Source organism: Vulpes lagopus, chromosome 5, assembly GCF_018345385.1.
Source record: "Vulpes lagopus strain Blue_001 chromosome 5, ASM1834538v1, whole genome shotgun sequence".
NCBI classification, from domain to species: Eukaryota; Metazoa; Chordata; class Mammalia; order Carnivora; family Canidae; genus Vulpes; species Vulpes lagopus.
Genome location: NC_054828.1, coordinates 74812526 through 74818525, shown reverse-complemented (window position 1 = coordinate 74818525; position 6000 = coordinate 74812526).

Sequence of the window (6000 nt, the reverse complement as noted above, 5' to 3'; positions counted from 1 at the left end):
TCTTCTGCTGTCCCACAGAGCCTGTTACTGACGCGCTCTTTCTTCCACCTCCATAAAATGTATCTGTCCTATTTTTTTATTTCCTCGGGGCCTAAGTTTTCAGGTAGCAAATCGGACAAACCAATTTTCATTAACAGAGAACAGTAATTGGAGAAGCCAAAGAGAACACGAGCCTAGGCAATAAATCTGTGCTTTTCATAAGACATGGTGGTTTTTCTGATTATAAAATACCTGCTCTGGGCACCTGGGTGACTCAGTCGGTTAAGCATTTGCCTTCAGCTTAGGTCATGATCTCAGGGTCCTGGAATCCAGCCCCACATCAAGGGTCCCTGCTCCACGAGGAGCCTTCTTCTCCCTCCTCCTCCTTTGCCCCTCCTCCTGCTTGTGCTCTTGTACTCTTTCTCTCAAATAAATACAATCTTTAAAAAAGTACACGCTCATTAGAGAAAAATTTTAACCACAAAAAAAAGTAAAGAAAATAAAAACTATAAAAAAACTCAAACAAGTTGAAACCTTTTGGTTTTATTTTTTTATTATTATTTTTTTTAACCTTTTGGTTTTAATATAACATGACTACTGCCTCAGTTTGAATCCCACCTCTACTGCTTTTAAGTGTGTGACCTCAGGCAGATTGTTTAACCTCTCTGTGTCTCTGCTTTAACAGTTGTAAAATGGGGGGAGTGGTAGTATCTATAATTGTCCTGAGGATTAAATGAGTTAACATGTGTAAGGTGCTTAAAACAATCCCTGGCACATAGTAAGGTTTATGTGAGCTTTTGCTATTATTGTTTTGACAAATGTACTTCCAGACAATTAAGACAGACCAACCAACAGACAGGAAAGAGATATGTCTATAAACGTGCCTGCTTTAAATAAAAAAAATACTGAAATCATCCTTTACCTGTACTTTTCTTATTTGCTTTTGTCATTTTATTTTTTTAAGATTTTATTTATTCATTTGAGAGAGAGAGCATGAGAGAGAGCGAGCAGAGAGCAAAAGTGGAAAGGGATGGAGGGAGAGGGGCAGAAGGAGAGGGAGAAGCAGATTCCCTGCTAAGCAGGGAGCCAGATGTGGGACCCTGAGATCATGACCTGAGCCAAAGGCAGGCACTTAACCTACTGAGCCACCCAGGCACCCCTGCTTTTGTCACTTTAAAGTATACCATGTAGGGGTGCCTGGGTGCCTCCTTCAGTTAAGTGTCCTACTCTTGATCACAACTCAGTTCTTGATCTCAGGGTCATGAGCTCAAGTCCTGTGTTGAGCTCCACCTTGGGAGCCTACTTAATATAAATAAATAAATAGAGGCACCTGGGTGGATCAGTGGTTGGGCGTCTGCCTTCGGCTCAGGTCATGATCCTGGGGTCCTGGGATTGAATTCCCCATCCTGCTCCCCACAGGGAGCTTGCTTCTTCCTCTGCCTATGTCTCTGCCTCTCTCTGTGTCTCTCATGAATATAAATAAATAAAATCTTCAAAATATATGTATATAGGGTAGCCCAAGTGGCTCAGTGGTTTAGCGCCACCTTCAACCCAGGGCCTGATCCTGGAGATTGGGGATCGAGTCCCACATCAGGCTCCCTGCATGGAACCTGCTTCTCCCTCTGCCTGTGTCTCTACCTCTGTGTGTGTGTGTGTGTGTGTGTGTGTCTCATGAATAAATAAATAAAGTCTTTAAAAATATATTAAAAAAATAAAATTAAATAAATAAAATATATGTATATATTAATTCATGATACATGATAATTCATGTATATTTCCCCACATTTTAATATTCTCCATTTGTAGCTGTTTCTTTTTTTTTTTTTTAAGATTTTATTTATTTATTCATGACAGAGAGACAGAGACAGAGAGACAGGCAGAGGGAGAAGCAGGCTCCATGCAGGGAGCCTGATGTGGGACTCGATCCCAGGTCTCCAGGATCACACCCCAGGCCAAAGGCGGCGCTTAAACCGCTGGGCCACCAGGGCTGCCCCATTTGTAGCTGTTTCAAGCTGATAAACATGTGGGCAGAATTCAGACTTTGACTTTTGTTGACCAAAGTGGTGTTTTATAATTTGAATTGTTGTTTTTTTTTTAAGATTTTATTTATTTATTCATGAGAGACACAGAAAGAGAGAGAGGCAGAGACACAGGCAGAGGAAAAAGCAGGCTCCCTGCAGGAAGCCTGATGAGGGAATCCATCCCGGGATCCCAGGATCACACCCTGAGCCAAAGGCAGACGCCCAACCACCAAGCCACCCAGGCATCCCTATATTTGAATTGTAATGCCTTTAGCTGGAGCATGAACTCTCCAGTTTAATACAGACCACTCACTAGTTTCTTAGACTCAGATACATCGCACATTTGATTTACTGACTAAGCACTTGAAGGCATTTCAGGTATTTACCCTCAGTATGACTTTTAGTAGTTACATATTCTTTCACTCTATGACTGGGCTATACTTTACTTAAGCAATTTCTATTATTACACGTTTAACTTGTTTCTAGCTCACTATTGTAAACAATGCTGTGAAGAACATCCATAAACACAAATCTTTCTTATATATCTCTTTTCCTTAGAAAAATTTCCCCAAGATAGAAACACTGGGCCAAATTTTGAATATTTTTAAGATCATTAACACGTATTGCTAAATTGCCTGACAAAATATTATACTGCTTTAAATTCCTGCCAGCTCATTTCCTTGAATAGTTATGGGTACTGGTATTATCACCTTTTAAGCTTTTGCCCAGAAAAGGTCTACTTAACAATAATATGCATCTTTTAAATATGGCCTTTTTGAGGACAAAATACTTTTTTCCTCTGGCCATCAAACCTCATTCTTTTCCCTGCTATCCAGACAAGTAAGTGCAATAGTTGGAGGGAAGATAAAAATACTAGTTATGTCCTCAAATGATATCCAATATTACCCAAGTGACTCTATGCCTCAAAGAACTTGCTCTTGGTAAATAACAGAATAAGATATGTGATATCTTTAGTCTCTGCTAACTCCTATCATTAAGGTATAAAATTAACATTAGTGTAATTATTCTTGTAGTTGATGATAACTGCAGGAGCTATCATTCGCTGTACGCATTATTATGATTAGGCACACTTACTATGTAAGCACCTTACTCCATTAATCCTCACAGAAACCCATGAGATAAGTAGTATTATAAGTATTATAATGGACAAAACTGAGGGTCACATGGGTTAAGAAACTTGTTTCAGGTTACATGATCATCAGTGGCAAAGCCAGAATTTAAGCCTGGGCTAGTCTAAGTACAAAACCACAGCATTAAAATGTCTCTAAGCATATTATTATTTTTAAAAATTTATTTATTCATGAGAAAAGAGAAATTTATTTATTCAGAGTGAGAGGCAGAGACATAGGCTGAGGGAGAAGCAGGCTCCCTGCTGGGAGCCCGATGCAGGACTCAATCCCAAGATCCCGGGATCATGCCCTGAGCCAAAGGCAGACACTCAACCACTGAATCACCCCGGTGTTCCTCTAAGCATATTATTATTAATAATAAATCGTTCATTTAACACTTTTCATTTCTCAAAAGGCCTTCATATACATACCTTGGGGCTGATGATACTATGTCAGTGGGATTTGACAAAGAAGTATGAACAATTAATTCATAGATTAGATAACTGAAAGAGTCTGTTGAAGTCTAACAATAAACACAAAATCTCACATATCCATTGCTATCCATTAAGGTCATAACCCATATCATACTTGCAGTTGAAACTTGAAAATTACTCACATAAGCACTTTGAGTTTGATGTAGATGACAGCCCTATAGATCTCCCACACACTTACACTTCTCCTAGCTGCAGCCGGAATGCCAATTACAGAATTAAAATGGGAGTTCTGGCCTACTCCAACCCATCCTCGTTCAGCAAGTTTGTTCTTTTTCTGTTCTCCAGCTGACAGGGCTACTTTTAAAAAAGAAATCATGGCTGCAAACATTTGAAGCAGCTCATCCCTCTGGCTTTACCATAATTGGACTCTGTTAGAATAATCTAGAAATCTGTTTTCCAATGCTTGAATGCGAGTTCCTGGGTTTCTATATAAGTTTTATGGGGTTGTTATAGCATTAGATCAGGCCAAAAATGTAGATATAAATGTAGGCTTTGACTTATCAGAAATAGTATATATTAAATACTGCAGTTTTGTTGTTTTATATTTACTTTACTGCCTTTAAAAATGTCAACATGATTTAAAGTATTAATAAGATTCATAGCATAACTCATTTTAGCACCTTTCATCATAAGATCAACATGAAATAAAAGCCTCTGTTCTGGTGGTTCTCAATCTTTTTGGTCTCAGGACCCCTTTACATTAAAAAATTATTGAGGACCTCAAAGAACTTTTGATTATGAGGATTGTATCTATTAATATATGGCTTAAGAGAAGATATCTGGATTCTCTCTCCTATCTGTTTCTACAATCAATTTGTTGCGATATGTTGTTTGAAAGGTTGAAATATTTGAAGAAAATCTGGCCTCACAAAGATATGTAGTTAGAAAGAGGAGAATATTTTAATGGAATTTTCAAATAATTGTGGATATGCTTCTTTGATACTACCACAAAACTTAATAAGCAGTAGTTTTTAAAATGTTATTGCAAAGTGGAATCTGAAAGCATATCAATGAACTTTTCATACTGTTACATTAAAACCCATTAGTCCGGGGCAGCCTGAGTGGCTGAGCAGTTTAGCTCTGCCTTCAGCCCAGTGTGTGATCCTGGAGAACCAGGATGGAGTCCCATGTCAGCCTCCCTGCGGGGAGCCTGCTTCTCCCTCTGCCTGTGTCTTTGCCTCTCTCTCTTCTCTCTCTCTGTTTCTCATGAATAAATAAATAAAATCTTAAAAAAAAAAATTAGCCCAGGGGCCCCTGGGTGGCTCAGGCATTTAAGTGTCCAACTCTTGATTTCAGATCAGGTCATGATCTCAGGATTATGAGATGGAGCCTTAGCAGGAAATCAGCTTGAGGATTCTCCCCCTCCTGCTGCTTTCTCTTTCTCTCTCTCTTTTGTTCAATCTCTCTCTAAAATAAATAAATCCAGGGACACCTGGGTGGCTCAGCGATTCAGCATCTGCTTCCAGCTCAGGGCATGATACTGGAGTTCCGGGATTGAGTCCCACATCGGGCTTCCTGCATGGAGCCTGCTTCTCCTCCCTCTGCCTATGTCTCTACCTCTCTGTGTGTCTCTGATGAATAAATACATGAAATATTTAAAAATAAATAAATAAATCTTAAAAATAAAAAAAAATCATTAGTCCATCCTGCTCTTGGAATGGATCTTTTACTCATGCTTGTTTTGTAACATCATACATTGGTCCTTTCAAAAATATTGGGTCACTGAATTATGCAGATCTTCGAAATATTAACACATTTCAGTATATAATAGCAATATATTACATTAATGAATCTGATCTAATTAGAAAATCTTTAAGTACTAGGAAGCCATCAAGTTCACAATAGCAGTATGATTTTTCCAAAATTCCTATGTTTGTTTGAAAGCCCAGATTTTATCATTGGCAACAGATTTGATTAGCTGTTTACCTTGAAGTGGCAGGCTCACTTTGTTCATTTCAAGAAAACATCCACCATATACCTGTCTCAACCACAGATTCATCAGTAGTCATTTTTTTTTTTTTTATGATGGTCACAGAGAGAGAGAGGCAGAGAGAGAAGCAGGCAGAGAGAGAAGCAGGCAGAGAAGCAGGCTCCATGCACCGGGAGCCCGACGTGGGATTCGATCCCGGGCCTCCAGGATCGTGCCCTGGGCCAAAGGCAAGCGCTAAACCGCTGTGCCACCCAGGGATCCCCAGTAGTCATTTTTTCAAGTAAAAACAGCGTCCATGGTCAAAAAAGCAGCTAGTTCAGTTCACAATCCAAGCAACTGCATAAATGTTCTTCCACAAGACAACCATTATACTTTAATACACAGCAGAAGTGTTTATGTTCTTGTTTCATCCCTCAGAATATCAAAAGCACACCTACTCAGGGATC